The sequence below is a fragment of the Lepisosteus platostomus genome, chromosome 5, assembly GCF_059453375.1.
Source record: "Lepisosteus platostomus isolate fLepPlt1 chromosome 5, fLepPlt1.hap1, whole genome shotgun sequence".
Classification (NCBI taxonomy): Eukaryota; Metazoa; Chordata; class Actinopteri; order Semionotiformes; family Lepisosteidae; genus Lepisosteus; species Lepisosteus platostomus.
This window is the reverse complement of record NC_142615.1, coordinates 53,904,897-53,928,788: the sequence shown is the minus strand read 5'-3', so window position 1 is coordinate 53,928,788 and position 23,892 is coordinate 53,904,897. Positions and strand designations below refer to the sequence as shown.

At 42.0% G+C, this 23,892-nt stretch overlaps 1 long non-coding RNA gene and 2 other non-coding genes across 3 annotated transcripts; all 3 read right to left on the bottom strand.

Annotated features, from left to right (window-relative positions):
• Positions 1–14,611: 14,611 nt before the first annotated feature.
• trnai-uau (transfer RNA isoleucine (anticodon UAU)) lies at positions 14,612–14,705 on the bottom strand. Its single transcript has 2 exons — positions 14,668–14,705; positions 14,612–14,647 (listed from the first exon to the last, which is right to left on the bottom strand). It is a non-coding gene; the product is annotated as a tRNA-Ile (tRNA).
• A 1,762-nt stretch (positions 14,706–16,467) lies between these two features.
• Positions 16,468–16,539, bottom strand: trnaa-ugc (transfer RNA alanine (anticodon UGC)). Its single transcript has one exon. It is a non-coding gene; the product is annotated as a tRNA-Ala (tRNA).
• A 3,589-nt stretch (positions 16,540–20,128) lies between these two features.
• On the bottom strand, positions 20,129–22,184 carry LOC148669358 (uncharacterized). The gene is made up of 3 exons (XR_015937025.1): positions 22,054–22,184; positions 20,319–20,419; positions 20,129–20,237 (listed from the first exon to the last, which is right to left on the bottom strand). It is a non-coding gene; the product is annotated as an uncharacterized LOC148669358 (long non-coding RNA).
• Between the last annotated feature and the right edge of the window lie 1,708 nt (positions 22,185–23,892).

Below are 23,892 nucleotides of genomic sequence, written 5' to 3'. Positions count from 1 at the left end.
TTCAATTGTTATCCCAACCAGTTGATATCAATTTAATTCCTTAGAGTTATGTACTTGTTTTGAGTATCTAATGTAGAAGTTATAACAAAGTTCATTTACGAAACGGTCTAAATGAATGATATACTGAACGTATGTCCTCTTGATATGTGTAACACTTTGTAACTGATTGAATATATATCTTTTGTATTCTGATAACCCTCTCGATAAGATCTGTTAGTTTTACATGCATATTCTATGTATTAATAAATGTATCCTCGTGTATTAGTACCTGTGTGTGTGCGTTGTTTGAGTTATGTCGCATGGTTGGATTCTAAAGCCATCAAAATAATTAATTTTGTGATTTACTGCTACAATTAATAATTGTTCCAGTAAATGCTCAAACCCTACAGAACTGGTGCCTTCAGAGAGCTACATTACATTTAATTTGGCTATGGCAACGTTACATATTTGGCGTCCCTGGGCCGGCTATGATTACAAGACATACCTCTCAAAACTGTAAATCAAGTTAAAAATATCTCAAGACCGATTCTGGTCATAATGAAACCATGTTTCCTGTATGTTTTCTTTAAAGTACCGAGACCAGCCATATACTGTATGTTTATGTTCCAAAATTAATATCGTTTATGGCCTTCACATGCGTTGCAGTATGCTCCTATTCTTTTTATGCTCAGCTACTAAGATTTCCCTTCAGTGGTAAAATTAGATATGAATATTCAATACTTAAACGGGCACAGTTAAGACATTAAATATACATATACATACTGTATACAGTACAGTTTTCATACGGTAATATGTTTATGTTCCTAAATCAATCTCTTTTATGAGCATGTGAAAGGCATGGTGAATCGATTCTCAAAAATTACTGTACTTTGCATGATTGGAAACAAATGCGTGATTGCGAAAAGCTGTGGTGTTACTTTTACAAAGACGGTCAATGAAAAAAAGAATGTTGACCAGGGCAATACTTTGAGTTTACACTTACAGCTTGTCCAAGGTCATTCATTATTAATACTATTAGTAATATCTTCGTTAAAGACTTTGATGGCCACAGCTCAAACATGAGAGGTTGAGCTTTATTAGCTCCACCTTGCGGAAATTCCGGATACTATTATTTTGCTTGTCGTATTATAGGAGAATTTACGGTAACTAGCGGTATTTACCGGTAACTCGCGGTATTTACTGGTAGCTTGCAGTAGACTGCGTACAGCTTACCGCAAAATAATGCGGTATCGCCCGCGCATTTTGAATGGCTGCATCTGTACAAGCACTTGGAATCTGTCCAAGCCATACTTTGTCAGGCATTTTGTTTTACTTCAACGGGCATAAAAACTCCCTTGCTTTTAACAGGGCGTTTCATAATTTCTAACTACGAAAATGATTTAAAATGCGACACTTATCATTCAACTAGAGCTCAAAATATCACAAAGATACTCAAGAGCACAGCAAAGACTGTATTAAAAGATACTTGTATGAGATACATGAGAATCCAGGCTTTTTTATCAATGCTTTCTTTTCCGTATACCAGATTTTATGGAACCACTTCAGAAGGGTGTCAGCGAGTCATTCCAGGAATCGGTACTTTAAAGGAAAAATACACACCAGTATTCCATTTCTACCTAACGATTTTAAGCATCGAAGTACTTAACTAGTGTGTGAAATAGCGTGTGAAAAAGTGGTAGTTTTAAGCTTTTCTGCTAATATAATATGGAATCGCGTATATAAAGAATTTAATAATGATATGATTATATTCGTGTACTGCGACAGGGCTGTGTAGGGCTGTTTCGCCTCCCTCTTCATGTGACTTCCCTTGTAGCCTACTGGTTTATGTGCCTGATTACCACCTCATGGGTTGTGTGTTCAAGTCCAGTTGGTGCTGGACTCCTCTTTTAACAAACATTTCTTCGAAAAAATAGAATAGCGATGTTGTGGACAATCAATTGACTTTTATATTTCAAAATATCACAACATGATCGATTCTAAGTCATTTTTGATAACAATGAATAGTCACCTTCTTCCCTTCTGACAATGGTCCCTGCTTCTGCTTCCTGCTTCTGTTGTGTGTGTGTAATAGAGTAAATTTTTATAGAGAAATGGAGGCTGGACAGTATGCGTTACAATATAAACATTTATATTGATTTAAATCGTGTTTTGATTTAAATCGCAAACGTGTGTTTAATTATATGTGTTTTTTTATCATAATCAGGCTAATGCAACATAAATTGATACAGTATCTTTGTCTTCTAAGTATCTTAATAAACTTTCAGCATAGCTTTCTACCCGTTTAGATTTATATTTCTTGGGATTTTGGGATCAAACGTGGAAGGATTAGATTGTAATCGTTTTTATTTTTCAAATACGTTTTAGAAAAGTGTAATCTATACCTGCCCAGACTGTACGCCTTCCTATACACCGCCTTTCATTCCTGTCCTGCTCTTCCCCGCGCACCCCAGCCGGGCGCTCTTCGGCCTCTGCCCGGGACGAATGTATATTTTGATATTTACACCCGGCGCGGCACCGAGGGAGAGCCTGCATTTATTACTTAGTTTTTAAAATTAGTCAAGCAATATGAAGCATCTCCTTTTACTTTTAAGTCCCTTAAATACGTTGAGCACAGCTTTCTCACCACTTAAGATTGCTTTTTGATACCATCCTTACACAAAGCAGAAACTTTCACATGACATACAGTACAAGTGGAAAGATTACAGATTTTAATCGTCTTTAATTTTGTTACGTTATACGTTTTAGGAACGTTTCATCTAAACAAACACCACAAAACTATTCTCGATTGTATTTCTGAATGTTATGTTACACCTACAGTAGTTCACTGCTTTAAATACATCGAATTAAGAAAGTTAGGTTTAGCACTTTAGATCTTTTTTTCTGAACCAGGTAAAATCTGATCATGTTTCTCTATAACAATAATAAAAAACTTTAATTCACATATCACCTTTAAAAGTGGTAGTACTATATTTTTGTATTATATTCCCTATTAATCAAACTCTAAGAGTATGTATCGGCTTGTCCCCTCCTCCCGCCCCTCTCTGTGTACAGTAGAGCCTCCTGTCCAGCCAGCACATGTCCAAAGACATTCACAACAGTGACATATCATAAAACGTTTGCACGTATAGTTAAATTATTAGTTGTTTTTCAGGAAGTTAAAAAAAACACTTGAATTACTTATCCAGTCTCTCGAAATAAAGTTATTTTTCAAGCAATGCAACAAACGTCGGGTAATGTGTTTTTTTTAATCCAACATTGACAGCCACATCTTAAATCTTGTCAGTCAGGTCTTTTTTCTCTATTTGAATTGTGGCTTACACATCGCACGACTTTAAAAGCTAGAAAGACAGGTTATGATTCACATTAGCTGGCGAGCCTTGTTAACAACAAAACAGACAATACCCATGGAGGGGGAGGTCAAGCCAGAGAGAGAGTTTTTTACCCTCTGTCTAAAAACCCAAATAACCCGGGGCAGAGACTCCGGGGGGATCATTGCGTGGTACAGAGCGGAGCTCAGTCAATTCTTATGGAATGTGTTTTCTTTCTTCTTTTTTTCAGCATGGAATAAACCTGTTACTTGATTCATGGATGCCCGGTTCCGCCAGGGATTCAAAACATTTTTTTTTAATTGGGTATCAAAGGGAATAGGCAGTAAAACCCTGTTCATGCACAAACTGTGGCATGTTACATTGATTTGGGTGTCTCCTCTTGCCAGAAAGCTCTAAATTGCATTTTGAGTGCGGTTTTTGACTTTTTTTAAATTGCATTTTGGGCGCGGACAGCACATACAAGGGTTAATGAACTGCGCCAAGAAATTTAAAATATTATTCTTTAGGTGTGAGGGTAGGAGTGGACCGCAGCAGGCATAATCAGCAAACCAGGAAAACAAAGAACAGGACAGGTGAGACGTGTATCCAGAAAGCGAGTGATCAGAAAAAGGAAATGGTGTTACGCACAGGTTTTTGACCCAATTGTTTTAACTTGCTAATGCATCAGACACATTTCCTGGCGTATTGTGTTTTAAATAAAATAGGAGTGTCTTTCCCTGGTATTAGCTCATCGGTATGGTGTAAGTTTTATCTGTACCATACCATACAGTATATAGGTACAGAATTCAAGCTGCACCACTGTATCGCTTTGGTAAGGAGACAGACAATGACCAAAATCACGAAGACTCTCTCACACCAAATAATGAAGATGAAAAGAAACGGGAAGTCAACACGGGACATTGTACAGCAGTTGGCTTCGATGGACATCTTCGTTTCTAAAAAGCACAGTGAGACGGCATTATGAAGGGGAGAGGAGGCAAAGAGAATCTAAACAGAGGACGATTCAAAGGTAAATAAATTTCTAAAAATACCTTTCTTGCATGTAAATACAACTACGCACATTATTTTTAAAACTAACTGTTGATCTATTTTTTTTCAAGTCCTATTGTGCGAGCTGTCGACAAACTAAATGATGAAAATGATGAGCTACCGGTGATGCAAGTCCAAAGACGGCTATGGGCTGACCTCGGTGCGACCATTAGCCCGACATCGATAAGAAGAGTACGCAGGAGGCTTGGATGGAGATACAGAAAAACCAACACATGCCCCATGATAAGGCTAAAAAACAAAGAGGAAAGACTCAAGCAAGCGCTCCAATGGACTGAACAGCGGGAGGCATTTCAGGATGTCCTTTTCACCGACGAAACAACAGTGGCTCTTGAACAGTTTTCAACAATGGCATTTTGCAAAAAGGGGAGATATGTGGACAAGCCAAAGCCCAAACATCCACTGAAGGTTCACGTCTGGGGGGGTATATCTAGAAGAGGCCCAGGACCACTTCTTATTTTCAAAGGAATTATGGACCGTGTATTCTTCGAGGAAGTCGTGGTCACACACCATGCTGCCCCATATATCAGGGAGCAGTCTGGATCAAGGCACCGTCTCTTTCAAGACAACGATCCGAAACACACAGCAGCAAGGGCGAGGCTTGTAGCAGAAGGAGTGAACTGGGTGAAAACTCCAGCCGAATCCCCAGATCTAAATCCGATAGAGATGGTTTGAAAGACTACGTTCAGAAAACTGCTAAGCCCGTCACAAAGCAGGAACTGATCGATGCGATCTATAAATTCTGGGAGGAAGAACTGACCGAACAAAATTGTAACAATTTTATTAACAGGCTGTTTCGTGTTCTTCCTAGGATTGTTGACCGGGGTGGGGGACATTCGGGAATGTAAGTCTGAGAAAGACAGTCTCACGTTTGTGGACAGTCTGTCCACAAACAAAACATGTAAAAAAAAAAATACTTTTTGACAATGAAAACCGGTGTGTGTGTCTCTCTCTGCTGAATGTCCCTCTCACTCTCTGCTGAATGAATAAAAGCATTTTATTAAAAACGCGTTTGCGTTTGTCTGGTATTTACTTTGGTCACTTTTAACTGTTTTTCGATCTACTGTATTGCTTTGAGATGCCACTTTTAAAGGTGATATGTAAAATAAAGTTTTTTATTATTGTTATAGGGAAACATGATCAGATTTTCCCTGGTTCAGAAAAAAAGATCTCAAGTGCTACACATAACTTTATTAATTCGATGTATTTAAAGCAGTGAACTACTGTAGGTGTAACATAACATTCAGAAATACAATCGAGAATAGTTTTGTGGTGTTTGTTTAGATGAAACGTTCCTAAAACGTATAACGTAACAAAATTAAAGACGATTAAAATCTGTAATCTTTCCACTTGTACTGTATGTCATCGGAAAGTTTCTGCTTTGTGTAAGGATGGTATTGAAAAGCAATCTTAAGTGGTGAGAAAGCTGTGCTCAATGTATTTAAGGGATTTAAAAGTAAAAGGAGATGCTTCATATTGCTTGACTAATTTTAAAAACTAAGTTATAAATGCAGGCTCTCCCTCGGTGCCGCGCCGGGTGTAAATATCAAAATATACATTCGTCCCGGGCAGAGGCCGAAGAGCGCCCGGCTGGGGTGCGCGGGGAAGAGCAGGACAGGAATGAAAGGCGGTGTATAGGAAGGCGTACAGTCTGGGCAGGTATAGATTACACTTTTCTAAAACGTATTTGAAAAATAAAAACGATTACAATCTAATCCTTCCACGTTTGATCCCAAAATCCCAAGAAATATAAATTTAAACGGGTAGAAAGCTATGCTGAAAGTTTATTAAGATACTTAAAAGACAAAGATACTGTATCAATTTATGTTGCATTAGCCTGATTATGATAAAAAAACACATAGAATTAAACACGCGTTTGCGATTTAAATCAAAACACGATTTAAATCAATATAAATGTTTATATTGTAACACATACTGTCCAGCCTCCATTTCTCTATAAAAATTTACTCTATTACACACACACACAATAGAAGCAGGAAGCAGAAACAGGGACCGTTGTCAGAAGGGAAGAAGGTGACTATTCATTGTTATCAAAAATGACTTAGAATTGATCATGTTGTGATATTTTGAAATATAAAAGTCAATTGATTGTCCATAACATCGCTATTCTATTTTTTCAAAGAACTGTTTGTTAAAAGAGGAGTCCAGCACCAACTGGACTTGAACACACAACCCATGAGTTGGTAGTCAGGCACATAAACCAGTAGGCTACAAGGGAAGTCACATGAAGAAGGAGGCGAAACAGCCCTACACAGCCCTGTCGCAGTACACGAATATAATCATATCGTTATTAAATTCTTTTGATATGCGATTCCATATTATATTCCCTATTAATCAAATTCTAAAAGTATGCTTGTTGACTCCGGTATCTCTTTAGTTAAAGACTTCGATGCTTAAAATGTTTAGGGAGAAATGGAATACTGGTGTGTATTTTTTACTTTAAAGTACCAAGACCAGCCATATACTGTATGTTTATGTTCCAAAATTAATATCGTTTATGGCCTTCACACGCGTTACAGTATGCTCCTATTCTTTTTATGCTCAGCTACTAAGATTTCCCTTCAGTGGTAAAATTCAATATCTACAACGGGCACAGTAAAGACATTTACTGTACTGTAAGTCTTTCTACGACAGACCAACGGACCACGAGTGCCCCTGTCGGTCGACCAATCACGTACCGCTGTACCCCGCGTCATCTTGCGCCACGATGCGCGACTCCGTAGCCAATTACCTCTGTACCACGCACTTTGAATGGCTGCATCTGTAGCGGTTTCTGGCCTCGGCCCAAAACGTCCACCCCCACCCTCTCCATAGGAGCCCCTACCTGGTGTTGTTGGAGAGGGGACCTTTCTGCGCCATGCACACCGCACACGTTCGGCAGTACCGCTCCACGTCCCAGTGGCAAAGACCCCAATAAAAATGGCCTCGGACACGCTGCAGGTTTTTTTACAGCCAAAATGCCCCACGCCCGGCTGGCCGTGCACCGCTCGGAGCACCGCCCCGCGGAGCGACCGAGGCACCACCAGCTGTTACTGTATCTTGCCACTTGGGGGTGGCTGCCACCCCCGGCGCAGCACCCCATCCTTTACCTCCAAGGCCTCCCACACTCCCTTGATGGACTTTGGGTGAGGGGCGAGCTCCTCTTGCATAGGCCGCGCTCCTGCTGCCTTCCAGCGGAGCACCGGCCCCACATCTGGATCAGCTGCACCACGTCTGACAGACCCACCCCCAGCAGCCCCTCCAGGGCTGTGGCCACAGCGCTCGACTCCACCACGGTGCGGACGGCCCCCTCACACTGCTCCCGCTGGGCGCAGTAGCAGCAGTCCGCGGCCTCACAGGGGCGCCGCGAGAGAGCGTCGGCATTGAGATGGCGAGATCCGGCACAGTGTACGACAGTGAAGTCGTACTCCTGCAAGACCTCTATCCATCTCACCATCTGCACCTCCGGCTCCTTAAAGTGGAGCAGCCAGGTGAGGGACGCATGGACGCATGGTCGGTCCTCAACCGGAACCGGGTCCCGAACAGGTACGGCCTGAAGTGGCGGACCGCCGCCATCACCGCCAGCAGCTCTCGACGGGTTCCGCTCAGCCTTATTCAAAGCCCGACTCTAGTAGGCAACTACCCGCTCCCCATCTGGCCCCTCCTGTGCCAACACCGCGCCCACCTCCGAGACACTCACGTCGGTAACTAGGATATACTGTAACCACGGATCGGGGTAGTCTAGCACGGGGGCCCCCACCAGAGCTTCACATAACCGACTGAAAGCCATCTCGCAGTCCGAGTCAAAACGGCGGCCCTTGTCTGTGAGGCAGTGCAGCGGGGGAGAGATGCTGGTAAAATCCCGGACGAACCTCAGATAATACAAAGCCAACCCCAGAAAGCTGCACAGCTCTGCGACGGTGCGGGGAGTCGGCCATCCCCTCACTGCAGCAACCTTACCTGGGTCTGTAGCCACCCCTTGCGGTCCAACAACATGTCCCAGGAAGGTTCCTTCCCGCCGCAGGAGCTTTCACTTGTGGTGGTTGAGCCTCAGGCCAGCACGGCGGATGCAGGCCAGCACTGCCTGGAGGTTCGCCAAGGCCTGGTCAAAACCCTGGGCATGAACCAGCAGGTCGTCCAGATACAGCACGGGTTCCACGGGACCGATGCCAGCACCCTCTCCATCAGCCTCTTGAAAATCGCTGGGGCATTGCACAGGCCAACGGGAATGACAGTAAAGTGCAAGAGGCCCTGGCAGATGGAAAAGGCCATCTTCGAGCGAGCAGTACCTGCCAGTAGCCGGTGGTCCAGGGAGCTGAAGCAGGTCGACCCGGTGATCCAAGGCGTCGTCTATCCTCGGCATTGGGTAGGAATCCTTCCGGGTGACCTCGTTCAGTTTGCGGTAGTTAACGCAGAACCTCCACGAGTCGTCTTTTTTTTGGACCAGTACAGCCGGCGTCGTGGGCTCGCGGAGGGCTCAATCACCCCTGCTGCGCCCATCTCCCAGATCTTTTCCTTGGTGGTGGTCCGCTTGATGTGAGCCATGCGTCCAGGTGGGATGTGGATGGCCCGAGCGTCGCCAGTCTCGATGTCGTGTTGAACCAGGGCAGTGCGGGTGCAGTCCTCATCTCTTGCCACAAAGAGGTCCTCGTTTTGGGCGAGTAGCACCTGGAGCCGCTGCCACTTGTCCGGATCAAGGCCCTTGCAGCTTCGCTGGTAGAGGTCCTCAACGGAGCATCTCGCTTCCACGCAACGCTTGGCCCCCGCCGCCTTGTCTGGCCCCCCGGGTGACTCAGGGGCAGGAACCGGCACGCCTGCGCTCCGGCTCGCAGGCTCAGTCCGCCCCCGCGACTGCTGCTGCTGCTCTCTACCTGCTCCGCGGTACTATGAGTGCCTAGGTGCTCTTCCTCCTCACCATTGGGCGAGGGCATTACAATACTTACGAGGAAGACATCGCTCTCTCCGACCCCCGACATCGTGTCCCGAAACACCATGCTGGAAGCCGACGTGTGCTGTGATTCCTTTACGGAGCAGAAATGACCACCGAGGAGCCAAGAGATCATTTCAGCATTTCTCGTCTGAACAGAAAACACAAACAACCAATCCGGAATGACTTGCTTTTGACACTTTTCAAAGCGTTCTTTGTGCACGATGACTGCGCCGCCTAGCAGATACAAATGGGTTGTACAACTTTGAACTAGCAAATGTAAGAGGGCTAAGCCCTGTAGTGTGCTCTCACGAGGCACCAGTTCTGTAGGGTTTGGGCATTTACTGGGACAATTATTAATTGTAGCAGTAAATCACGAAATTGATTCTTTTAATGGCCTTAGAGTCCAACCATGCGATATAACTCAAACAATGCACACACAGGTACTAATACACGAGGATACATTTATTAATACATAGAATATGCATGTAAACCTAACAGATCTTATCGAGAGGGTATCAGAATACAAAAGGTATATATTCAATCAGTAACGAAGAGTTACACATATTAAGAGACCATACGTTGAGTATATCATTCATTTAGACCGTTTCGGAAATGAACTTGGTTATAACTTCTACATTGGATACTCAAAACAAGTACATAACTCTTAAGAACTAAATTGATATCAACTGGTTGGGATAACAATTGAATTCTCGAGCTGTAATATATTGAAGTTGAATACTCATCCAATCTCTGGGGAATCAGATCTCCTGCGGGCTTTCTGGCTCCGTGCCAGGCTGTGCTGTGCGGCTTGCGATGGTGCGCTGCTGATGCTCACTGACCAACTAGTTAGTGTTGGCTTTAACTAGCAAAGTTTGTGCACAGGAGAAAGATGACTGTGGGTCCCAGCAAGTCAGGAAGAAGACCGGTTCGTTCCTGATGAAGCGCTAGTTCTGAATAGTGATTCAGCTGTCCAAAGTTCTGACCTGTTCACGAGGCTTGCTGCTGATGCTAACCTCGGGTGGATCCTCTGGTTGCACTCTGGCAACCTCCACTCTAGACTCTTAGAACAGAGGAAAGTTCTGGCACTCGGACACACTGGCCGTTCCATGGTTGTCTGGGCTGAGTCTCAGGATGGTCAGAAGGCGCGCTGCGAGAATGTCCTGCCCTTGGGAGCCTTTCTGCTCCTGGGCCATCCTGCCCTGGAATTGTCTCACACCCCTGGAATTCTCCTTTGAATTCTCTTTAGAAAAGTCCTTTGAATAGTCTTGGAGCTCTGTGTTGCCTGTTTTTACCTGGAGGAACTCATTCACTGGTTGAAAGTTTCATGGGCATCAGAGACCCACGTGGGTTACTCGGCCCTACCACTCCCTGATTGGTTGATCAAGGTGAGATATGAGTCACTTACTCCTGACACCTAGGAATGCAGTCCAGATGTCCATCTGGCACTCCCTAGACAGATAGGCGCCAATGGATGACCATTGATCATGATAGCCAGGCTTAGCTAAGTGCCATGAGAGAGATGGGACCTCATTTGGGAAAGAACAGCAACACTTTATTCTGACTTATTAACAAGCATTGCCACTACAACGCGACTCCCAGAACGCCAGCCGAACAAGTCTCCACAACCGAAGCGCTGTGTCTCTTTTCAGCTGGCAATAAACCTTTCCTCGATCCTTTGCAGACTTGTAAAACTGTTCATGATCAGAATAAAAAACGCTCACGCTAATACACAAGCACCCGTGTCTCGCAAAAACTGACAAATAAACAGACGGAAAAGCCGCACTGCACGTGTGAACAGGGGAATAAGCGAGCGAGCGGGGATAGGGCGCCTCCTGCGCTTAAAAGCTTAAAAGCTTGGTATTCCCAGGCAGTCTCCTGACCATCCTAAAACTCAGCCCGGACAACCACGTAACAGCCAGTGCGTTCGAGTGCCTGAACTTTGCTTTGTTCTAAGAGTCGAGAGCAGAGGTCGCCACGAGTAACCAAAGGATCCACCCAAGGTTAGCATCAGCAGCAAGCCTCGTGAACAGATCGGAAGTATGTACAGCTTAATCATTATTCAGAACTAGCACTTCATCAGGAATGAACCGGTCCTCTTCCTGACTTGCTGGGTCCCACAGTCATCTTTTCTCCTGTGCACAACTGTGCTAGTTAAAGCCAACACTAACTAGCTGGTCTTCAGAGAGCATCAGCAGCGCACCGTCGCAAGCCGCACAGCACAGCCTGGCACGGAGCCAGAGAGCGCGGATTGGACAGCAACAACCTGCAACTGTTTCTTTGTGCCCGCAGGAGATCTGAATCCCCAGAAATTGGATGAGTATTAAACTTCACTGCATTACTGCTCGAGAATTCAATTGTTATCCCAACCAGTTGATATCAATTTAATTCCTAAGTGTTATGTACTTGTTTTGAATATCTAATGTAGAAGTTGTAACCAAGTTCAATTACGAAACGGTCTAAATGAATGATATACCGAACATATGTCCTCTTGATATGTGTAACTCTTCGTAACTGACTGAATATACACCTTTTGTATTCTGATAACCCTCACGATAAGATCTGTTAGGTTTACATGCATTTTATGTATTAATAAATGTATCCTCATGTTCTAGTACCTGAAAAGAATCATTTTGTGATTTACTGCTACAATTAATAATTGTCCCAGTAAATGCCCAAACCCTACAGAACTGGTGCCTTCAGAGAGCACATTACAGAGGTTAGAATTTGACCTCCACCTAAACTTATCTGAATAACATTATATACAGATGCAGCCACTCAGAACACACAGTATTTCCTCCAGTAAAAGTTGTGCGGTGCCTTATGCAATTCAATGGCCAAAGACGATCTATAGGTTGCACTTAGATGTTAGTGAAACAATTACTTCTTTATTCTGTTTCTCTACTGTGCATGTTTGAATCCACTTAATATTGAATATTAATATGGAATTTTACAACTAAGACTAAATTTTGGTACCTGAAAATAAAAACAGAAGTACTGTATATCACAATTTTGTTTTGATTTGAACCAATGTTTGCATCTCAATAATCCATTCATCCTTGAAAGAAGCAAAGATAGATGTGTTTTGAATCTCACCATGATCCTGTTCTCAATCCAAAAGAAAGGTTTAATGTGATCCCACTAGAACAAAAGTCAATTTCCATCTGAAATGATGTCCCTTCAAACAATTTGTAATATCTCTAGAAGTTTATACAGTAGAAGCCTGGTTAATTGCTTAAATTTAAACTAATCAGGACTATGGGAATGAGATTTGATTTTGAACTGGGATTTAAATAAATAGGAACACTTCACTACATTGTGCTTTTTGTATTATGAATCTGGCTGAAAGAAAGGTGTTTTTTATTTTCTTTAATCAAAAAGTGAAAATTTGTCATTCACTTAGACGTCCAACAAAAGCCGGTGAAAGGTGAAGAGCCTCCTGTTCTGAATTCTCCTCACATTTTCTGGACTTGTAGACTCCTCACTCTTCCTAAAAGTGCTGCAGATAAAGGTAGTTGTCGGGAGTTCAGTTCAGTGGTAGAGCACATGCTACTCATGTATGAGGCTGTTTCCATTCACCGGGGTCATCACCCTGGATTTCTTCCTAAACGCGATATCTTTCCTTACTCGTGTGCCTTCCCTCATGTGTGAATTTCAGCGCGACACATACACATTTATCTGTTTTATAGAGATTCTATTTTAAATCAGTTAAAAGGAAAGAATCACTAATTAACATGTAGTAAAACACATCTATCTAATTGACAAAAAGGGTGATGTATTACTAGTAGTGGAGCTGAGCTCTCAGTAGTGCAGTTGAGGTTGTTAAATAAATTATTATGTTTTTAAACTACTATACTAAGCACTGGCATGGTGGTGTGTGCAATCCTACCCAACCTTTCTATCGACTGTATGAACCTTTCCACACATTCGCCTGTTTCACCACCATTATCATTAGACTATAGCCACTAATATGAGAATACTGTTCTGAAAGACTGTCTTAAACAATAACGTTGAAAAGGGTAATGATAACAGTTTCTTCATTAAGGTAACCATACATTTGCCTGTATAGTACAAAATATTATCTGTATCTGCAAATCCCCAATATTATCTCATGAGAAACACAAGTGTAGAGTCAAATCAAATTAAATAATACAACAAATCTATTCAATTAACACCCAGATGTGACAGAACACATTTAAGACTTACACCCCTTTAAATATGTATTTCCTTAATTTCAGTTCTCTCCACCAGGATACCTGGAAATTCCCAAAAGCATAATACAGCTACTAAAGTACTAATGTTAAAGATAACATTAAACTTTATTATTAAGATATCACACTTTTATTAATAAAATATGTATTGATAAAATTCCTTGTGAATAATTGTAGTGTCTGGAAAGCAATTTTAGTTAAATATAAAAATAATTTTCAAACAAGTGGTGCATCAGTTCATTACTTAATGACGATATTATTTCCACTACATTCAGGACAGTTCCAATGTAATCTATTGTTTCACTTAGTCTGCTACTTCAGTAACATCTAATGGGCAGCAGCTGTTATTTTAGGTTTGTTGCAATTGAGAACAGGTTCAGTACAGAGCTGCTGAAAAATTTCAGAGGCCAAGTTTGTTGCAACTGACCCGTTGTAGCTACCAATCAGCAACAAGGAGAAACAAAACATCAGTTTTGCCTTTTTTAAAAAAAAGGGAAACAGAGTAGTAGTTATTGAGGTCATTTCAGGTACAATGTAAGAACTAAAGTTAACTAGTCCCACAGTAATGTGTGGGGTCCTATCAACAGAAAAAAAATAGTTGTAACCCAAAAACACAACAAACACAAAATGAGAAGTCTTCCGGGAACCTAGGTAAATCCCTGTAGTGGTCTAACAACTATAAAAAAACAACCAAATGCACCAACTTCAAAAGAAAAAGAACATTTAAAAACAAATCTGGGGAACAACAAAAACATAATCTAATGCAAGAGCTTTATCAAGTCCAGTGCTCCTCTCGTCTCAGTAGACCTCTCTCATATATTTGTGTACAGGTCAACTGGAGGTACACAGCTGATGGTACTTTAAGTAGGGAGCTGCGTCAGCATGGGTGGGCTTCAAAGGAAAAAGTATAGGTTTATTCCATGCTGAAAAGAGAAGGAAACACAATGTTTCAGCTGTGGAGCCTTCTTTGATTGTGACTCGAAGTAAACCTTTAAAAGTAAGGTTTTACCTTTACTTATTCGTTTGATGTTAATTTATCTCCATCAGATACCTAAGAGTATCTAAACTCGACAGTTGCTTTCAGTAGCTAAAGACGCTGCTCCAGGTGAGGCTTGAACTCACAACCTCGGCGTGACTCCGCTGTGCACTGCTGTATAAGTACCGCGCGCTGACCGATTGCGCCACTGGAGCTATGCAAAATATGCTCCTCATACAGACTGACGTTGCACAAACAGGGTGAAAACAGTTTCGGTTGTGGATCCATCTCCTCATGGGGAAAAGCAACAGTAAAATAGCAAGGAAAATACAAGAAAAGAAACTGAAAGAATTGTGCTAACAGCAAAGGGGGACGGAGGGAGGTGGTTGGACAAGTAAATTAACCCGCCGGATTTTTTGTAGCGACATTTTCAAGTCGCCTCCTTTACACGCAATTGCAGCCCCGACACTGAAAGAAGCATGAGAAATGGCTTCAATTTCAATGTGAAGCGCAGTACAGGCTCGATGGCTTCACATCTCCCATCAATCAAATAAAATTGCAGTAAAGCGATCTAAATATGACTCTTAAGTACTGGGAAAGATGATTATTTTGAGCGTGCCTCCCAGGGTCTGCTACGAGGCTGAAGTTGGCTTCTTATTCGCGTTTTTCGTTCCACCTTAAATGGTGCTGCTGTGATGTTATATCTCTTCTTGTGCCGAAGAGCAGTCATACCTGACCCGTCTGGAATGACCACTGACAGACTTTATCCAGAAGCGACGGCACCACTCCCAGTAGAATGAGTGAGAAATACAGCATGACATGGGTAGTTAAGGGGCTCCCATAATCCATCTTTCCTCACATTACTGATTTTTTTCAATAGCATTTTGACCTTTTTTCACATTCAGATTTTTTTCACATTTAATAAAATCTTTTAATCAACAACATTAAGAAAACAAATGGAACATTTTTTGGAACAATAATTTAAAAAAAAACTTTCAATGCCTTGGTTGTATACGTGTGCACACCCTTTATAAAGGGAATTGCAGCAGTGATTAAATTTAAAGAGCATTTCTGTAGAGAAAACAGCATTTTTTCTGCCTTGATGTTAAGCTTAGGGAGCCTGTCTTTTAGAAATTCTATTTCTAAAGACCTTGCACAGCCTCCCGACAGACTAACAAATATTTTTTGGAGAAATTGGCTCACACACTGGAACACACTAACGTTTATCTACGTTAGAATATGTGAATAACAGTTTAACAGAAAAAGTTTGTAATTGTGATTTTGTTAAAATTCAATAAATCGTCTATCAACAGTAAGAAATTATTAAGAAATTGTTTTATTTCATAAACTATAAGACAATTAAGAGAGTTTATAGGTCATATCCATCACTTATGTTCTTTTAACTCTAGCGTTCAGGACCCAAACCCAGGTGCGGACGGTTGTGTTTCTTGAATCTCTTGTAATCATCAAGAGTCGATGTGTAGTCCTTCAGTACTTTCTCGAGTTGTGCCATGGATATTTTATACGATCAATACTTGTCATGCTCTTTTGCATTTACCTTAACAAACGGAAAAAGTTCAAAGTGTGTTTATGGCTGTGCTTCACATTTACACGAGAGCAGTACAGGACACGGAGTGAGGAGTTCATGAAGCTTTCAGTTTAGTGCGGTTCAGAAGGAGGATTCGCTCGCTGAATGATCTCTCAAAAAATCCCGGGTGAGATTCAACAGGTGTTTTCTGCAACAGCCACGACAAGTGTGAAGCAATCTCTGGATTTCCTGAATTTGAACTAAATTATTAGTTCAAATAATTTAAGATTAAACAGAACTAAATGAGGTACATTTAAAACAGCAGCGCAACTCTGCAGCACGTCGAGTGTGCCTGCATTTAGTTGTGTAAACCTGGCTCTCTCTGAACACGAGCAAAGAGTTCTCACTCAACAGAAGATTGCGATGTGAGTACTATAACATAAAGCACCTGGAGATGCCAGGGATTGAACCCGGGACCTTATACATGCAAAGCATGTGCTCTACCACTGAGCTACATCCCCGATGAAAAATTTTATGGAACAGACTTAGAGATGTGCAAATGCTCACTGATCACAATCCACCACTCACGAAGAATGCCTTCAGTTTCCCAGTTTTGCGTTTCTTCTACTACAGAGTAAATTCATAGGAATGAAGAAATAAGGAAGGAAAAATAATCGCATCGAAGCTTCAAGAGACTGGGCACAAATTAATCTGTTATTTTTGTATCCAGTTACATGGGCGACGGTGGTTGATTCCCAGACGGGGGAGTGCTTTTTTTCTACCTTCTTACTCGACTGTCTTTCAATTCTATTTTATTTGAAAGCTTTTTGCATCTTTTAAGTGCTCTTGATTAAACTATGCATTGAAAAACAGCAGTACTGATGATTTAACGTAAAAGGGTGAAACAACGTCCCGGCACAGGAATGGTAACAGGAAGGATCGTGTTCTTATTTAATATGTCCTTTTGAGATGTCTTGTCAATGCACACAGGCGGTAGAGCTGAATAATTTACTTTTAGTGGTGTTTTTAAACAAAGATGGAACACGTTCTTTCTATACCAGGAAGAAAGGAGCAGACTTTACCTTTAAGAGGCAAAAATGACACCTTATCAAAGCTAATATTAATTAAAATGACATCACAACAAAAGAGTGGAGCCTTGAGTGAATAAAGCCTTGAGTTTTCATTGGACGTCTGTGTCTCCATAACTTTGTAGGTGAGAGAGAGGATTGTGATAATTTGCAGGTGCTTCTCGGAAGTGCGTTGGTGGTACAGGCGCCTTCCAAATAATTGAGTCGTGTTTGAATCCCAGCCAGTACAAACCCAAATCTTTTCAAGATAATTTGTGGTCCGCTAACACATCTTTGGAAACACTACAACAGGTAACACCCTGTGTGAAACACCATGAACATCTGTTAAAGCCTGAGTTTTACATACTCTCACATAAATAAACGTTAGTGTTTTCCGGTGTGTGAGCCAATTTCTCCAAAAAATATTTGTTAGTCTGTCGGGAGGCTGTGCAAGGTGTTAAGAATTATAATTTCTAAAAGACAGACTCTCTAAGCTTAACATCAAGGCAGAAAAAATGCTGTTTTCTCTACAGAAATGCTCTTTAAATTTCAGCATTGTTGCAACTCCCTTTATAAAGGGTGTGCACACGTATGGCATTGTACAACCAAGGCATTGAAAGTTTTTTTTTAATTATTGTTCCAAAAAATGTTCCATTTGTTTTCTTTTTAATGTTTTTGATTAAAAGATTTAATTAAATGTGAAAAAAATCTGAATGTGAAAAAAGGTCAAAATGCTATTGAGAAAAATCAGTAATGTGAGGAAAGATGGATTGTGGGAGCCCCTTAACTACCCATGTCATGCTGTATTTCTCACTCATTCTACTGGGAGTGGTGCCGTCGCTTCTGGATAAAGTCTGTCAGTGGTCATTCCAGACGGGTCAGGTAAAGACTGCTCTTCCGCACAAGAGACACGTGACTTGCGAGGATCCCGACAGTGTCAACTTTCTTTCAGAACCTGGATAACTCAGTCGGTAGAGCATCAAACTTTTAATCTGAGGGCCCAGGGTTCAAGTCCCTATTCGGGCGGTTGAACTGTTCTTAAGTCTATTGTGAATGTCATTCTAAATAGTCTTTTATCTTTCACTCTTCTAGCTGTACTGTGGTTATTTTAAATGTCCATTACCTGTATTTACAGTAGTGTATTTAGTGTTTCATTTCACAAACCAAAAATGTTCAAGTAGATCTTGTCACTCTACTCCACGTAATCATCTAAATTAAATCACAGTAGAGTACAGAACACGCAGTGAGGAGCTCACACAGTGAGTACTCTTGAATATGACAAGAGGAAAGGCACACTGCACATCAGTAGTATAAAGCGACACCTTTCGTCAAACTTTTGACAGGTACCACGCCCCCCTTTTCCAGCCAATGGTCGTCCGCGGTGTTTGGTTGTCCCGCCCCTTGCCATCCAATGGCGTGTTGTTATTTGTGCATGTCCCACCCCCTCAGGAGCCAATGGTGTGGGTCGGAACCCCCGCCTCCCCCCGGCCGGTCGGTCCGGCACCTCAGGGTCCCAAAGCCCCAAGGCGGCGCATCCCTCGCTTTAGGTGTGTGCAAGTGTGTATTGGTTTGGAAGGGGACCATGTCTGCCGCGGGGTTGAGTGCGCTCTATTATAACCCTAGGAAATCGGGTAGTTACGGCGGCGTGGGGAGTCTGTTGCAGGCCGCGAGATCCCGGGGTGTGAGCGGCGCCAGCCGCGGCCGGGTGGCCGAGTGGTTGTCCGGCTGCACAAGCCGTGTCTCCAAAGCAGCAGGGGTGCAAGCACACACACACTGACTGCGTAAAGTCTCATGGAAAGAATTCACAGGACAAACACCATGTGAAATGTGAACCGCTTTATTTCAACAGTGGGTTTTCAAACAACGAAACAGCGCAGCAGCACTTTTTACACGTTACAGACTCCAGTTTGCAAGTATGTGAAATATGAACCGCTTTATTTCAACAGGGGGTTTTCAAACAGTGAAACAACGCAGCACACATGCGTTACCGGCTCCTGTTTGCATTCAACAATTAAATGTTGGTGCGGAAAAATTTGCCTGCGTAATCACCGGGATGGTGTTACCACAGGTTCTGTGCAAAACACGCTGTATTTTGGAATACACACTGTAGAACCCCCCAGGCTTCCTTTTCTGATCTGAAAACATCAGATCCGCAATAATTTCACTCAAGTTCTCGACATACACATCTATCTCTTTAACAAATTTAAGGACATTAGCATTCGACTCTTTGTTTTGCATATCAAGCTTTGTAGAGAGAAGTGTGTAAGCACTCTTAGTAAGAATTCAGACGTATACATTCGAAATTCTTCATTCTTCGGACGATGGCACACCCGGGTCTGTAAAACAGAGTGAAATCTGTATTCACATTTTACATAGATCTTTTTTTTTGCGTCTGTAAAACTAAGAATAGTGTTTCTTTTGCAACTCATCAAAAGTCATGTCTACTAATTTTCCATCCAGCTGTTCAACTGTGGTGTGTACATGCTCGTATGGGGAGCGGTCCTCAATTATATTTTTTAGCAACTGTTTTATGCGCCGCTCAGTGTCATTTGTAAAGGTGTACGAACCCAGACACCAGGGGGTGTACAGAACAGCCGATAAAATTCGGGCTAAACTGAGAGACTTATAAATTTCTAAAGCGGCAAACGTCACGTCTTCAGACCCATCTGTGTAGCCGCCAGACAGGCATGTGTGACCCCGCTGCCCGGGATGGTCAATCAGACAGGCCGGGCAGTCATCAACCAGGACCCCCTTTAAACAGTGTTTGAAGATGCAATAAACTACTGCTTTCACAATCTGGGGCATAACATCGGGCTCATTAGGGACATAGGCATCAGCTTTATTAACATTTGGGCGAACACACTAGCATAGACACGAGACATTCACATGTGCCGGTAGGCTGAAGATTGACCCGTCCACATCCTCTTTATTCTATTAAAGGAAAAAGAAAGGAAGGCTTAACAAAATAGACATGCTTTGTACCTAAAATATTGAGCATTTAACGCGCTTGTGAGCTAAGATTTTTCATTAATATTTATCATTTGTAGCGTGGCATCATCGCTAGCACCCGGCAGTTCTTCAACATCTGGTACCCCAGCTGAACTCACACCCCCGCCGCTGTCACAGGGTGCAGAGGGTGGGGTCGGGTTTTGCTAAAAAGAAGATCAAGTATTAAAATGACATAGGCTAAGCACCGATACAAGCACGATCAGAAAAATATTTTAGCCGCCTACCTCTTCACTTTGCAGAGTAGCGGACCCCGTTGTTTCTTCACACAAAGAAGCCATCTCAGCACCTCTGCGGTGTCTGACAGCTCCAAGCACGCACTGCGACCCTATCAGGCCGGAGCATTTAAGAATATGCGCCAATGGTGTAACACGCCTACATAACACAAGACATTTTTCAATTGGTTGTGATGACCCCCCCCCCCCGATTTATCGAGCGCGAAAAGTATTCACACATCTGTTTATAAGTTTTAAAGTATTAACACGCAACGCAAACACAAATGTTGTGTTTCCCCAGAAAATAAATTTTAAGTTTTCTCATTTACAAGCACACCATGTATTTCACGCAAAAATGTTCTTAACATTATTAAAAAATAAAACCTCAAAACGTCAAGCTTGTTTTGTGAACATGTCCCTATAAAGAACAGATAAGTTTTCTTATAGCGTTAATAAAAAACATTTTGTTTGATAATATTCTTAGCGGTCTGTTGGTAAATCAAACACAGACACCGCGGCACATTTACACCACGTTTAACAGCTATGAAATTTAGAAATCGTTGTATGTCTTAAAATAATATAGATTTTAACATTATAACGGTCTATATTCAATTATCAGTTTATAAGTTTTAAAGTATTAACACGCAACGCAAACACAAATGATGTGTTTCCCCAGAAAATAAATTTTAAACATGCAGGGGTTGGTCTTAAAGTTTTTAAAATAACGTAATAAGACACAGTTTATTTTTAATAACACATTCGCGCCACAGCTTTTTTGAAAGTTTGAGATAAATTTCCACACAGCGCAAGCGTAAAAGTCTTTAAGGTATTAACAGACAAAAAATGATGGGGTGTTGTTTTTCATACTTTAACGGATTGGTCCTAATGTTCTAAAATTGTTTCCCAGTAGAGATAATTTGTGATGTTGTTGGAGACGGTCGGTGTGTAGGGGTTACTTAAAGGCTCTGGAATGCAGAGTAGTGGGAGAAACCCCCAGGGAAAAGTTTACAAACATTTTAAATTCATGTAAAGTTTTCTAATTTACAAGCACACCATGTATTTCACGCAAAAATGTTCTTAACATTATTAAAAAATAAAACCTCAAAACGTCAAGCTTGGTTTGTGAACAAGTGCCTATAAAGAACAGATACATTTTCTTATAGCGTTAATAAAAAACATTTTGTTTGATAATATTCTTAGCGGTCTGTTGGTGAATCAAACACAGACACCGCGACACATTTTCACCACGTTTAACAGCTATGAAATTTAGACACCGTTGTATGTCTTAAAATAATATAGATTTTAACATTATAATGGACTAAAACGTTTTCTAAAATGTTTCTTAATTTCTACAGCCCAGTATGTGCACACCCAACGATACCGAAGATTAATGGTTTATGTGGGGGGGTTTCTTAGAAGAGTTTATCGGTTTGTATATAAGTACCAGCGGTTTAACAGGCGAAGTTTTGGCTGCATTCCATTTCTTACAGTCTCACGTTATCGCCTAACTCGTCAGAATGGATCACGCCGATCAATTTCAACAGTCTGAAGATATTCTATTTACAGACTTAACACTGCTCGACTTGGTAGACGAAGGCCAGGACTCCACGAATTTCAGCGGTATGTATATCCGGCTTTTTGTGAGACAATTACAACGACACGGTGCATGTCTCATGTTTGATATAGTTACAAAACGTTGTATAATATTTGTATACTAGACAATATTGAATTATTATAATGGAATTACCAGGGAGTTGCTCCATAATGTGGTCGTGACTGTGTGTATCCATTCATTTCCATTAGCCCCAAAAACCACAGCTGTAAAAAGGCCAGTTACCGCACAGCCCAACACTGGTGAGTATTTACGACAATGTTTTGAATAACGCTTTACGACCATGTGAGTCTTAAAGACACCGGGGTATATACTCCACACCAAAACTCGTGTCTATTCCACAGACGCGGGCGAAGGGACAAGTAGCTACACATTTAAAAAACCTTGTTTGGGGTTTACAATCCCACCGCAAAACCTTGTGGAGACACATGCAGATGTTCACGCCATACCAGAGGGTGCGGGGCATATTATCAGATCGCCTGAGAGAAGAGGACGGTATTATATAAAACATTCTTTTAGCATGGCCATTTAAACGTGTCTATAATAAAAACCCCCACCGTTTTTTGGTAATTTGCGGTGTTGAGTTCTTTCACTGATGGTATTTTCCCACTCCGTGTAGACCCCGGACCTTCAAAAAATAAACTGCGACGCGCCAACACGTTAACTGGGTCAACGAGCTCAAAACGTCTGAAATCAACAAGCAAAGGTTAATATAATTTAAGCGTGGTCAAGATGTGTTATGATCCACTTACGGCAAACGTTACTTCTTTTGTTAGGATGTTAATTCGCTGAAAGATCCTACTTCGCGTAGTTTTCTGTTTGGGAGTGTTAAAAACCTTATTTTAAAACTGCTGATGTACCCCGGTAAAGCCAAATTTTTTTTGGAAGCGTTCGATGACGCTACTAAAAAACCTTTCGGTTAGTTGTTGGTGGATTTAAATGACGACACCCCAGATGACTATTGTTTGCGAACAGGTCTTTTCCCCCCAGATGTACCCACGGCTTATGTATTTAAAAAATCTAAAAGTCGGTGATCTCGCAACCACAGACTCAGTCGAAAAAACATGTTCAGGGCGTTGTCATGTCGTTCGGAGAAACCTGACTCTCTTACATTTTCCGGTGAAAGCCAGCCCCAGTCAGCGGAAAGCTATTCTCTGCGGGGCTACAAATGATCTTGTACAGGCCATAGCTGAAATCGCCTTGAATACCTTGAAAGGGAACATACCGTTATCTGCTAAGCAGTTTGGGACCCTGAAGAGAAAGCGTAAGCTTATAAAGACTGAGTCGAAAGGGTCTTTCTCTTAAAAGAAAGAGACTCTTGGTGAACCAGTCCGGCGGTTTTATCGGGACCCTGTTGAGTTTTGCAGTACCATTGATTACGGGGCTTGTACAATGTCAATAATGGAGCACGCTGAAAAATGTACCTGGTACCTCAGAAACAGCTCGATCGACTCCGAGAGCGGTCTGGGCTCGAAAGCGATGTAAGAAAAAGAACAACCCGTCAGTTGGATGATGAAATGAGAGACATTCTTCAGAACTCATATCTGGCCGAATATGAAAAAGTGAAATTGTACAGTGAGGTGTTACAACCGTATTTGACATTAGTACGCCAGGGGACTTCCGAAAAAGGGGACTTTAACTGTTGTACTACCGGAAAATGCACCCGCCGAGCTATCACGCACATTAGCACAACCACCGTCATCGAGCGACGCTGACTTTGGGTATATTTTGGAAAGCGTGTCTCAGCGGTTCCGGAGAAATGCCGAGATATTATTAAAGACTATGGCCCGCAATGAACCATTAATAGCCTGGAATGAAAAGGGGGAATTTGTGTACAAGGGGGCACCCGTTGAGGGCTCTCACATGATTGGTCTTGTCAGGGCTCTCACGCAGCAGCAAGCAGTTGTGGTCGGTAAGAAGCCAAAAGGTTGGGATGTGTTCATGGAGGCTATGGCAGAAATCAATATGCTGGGC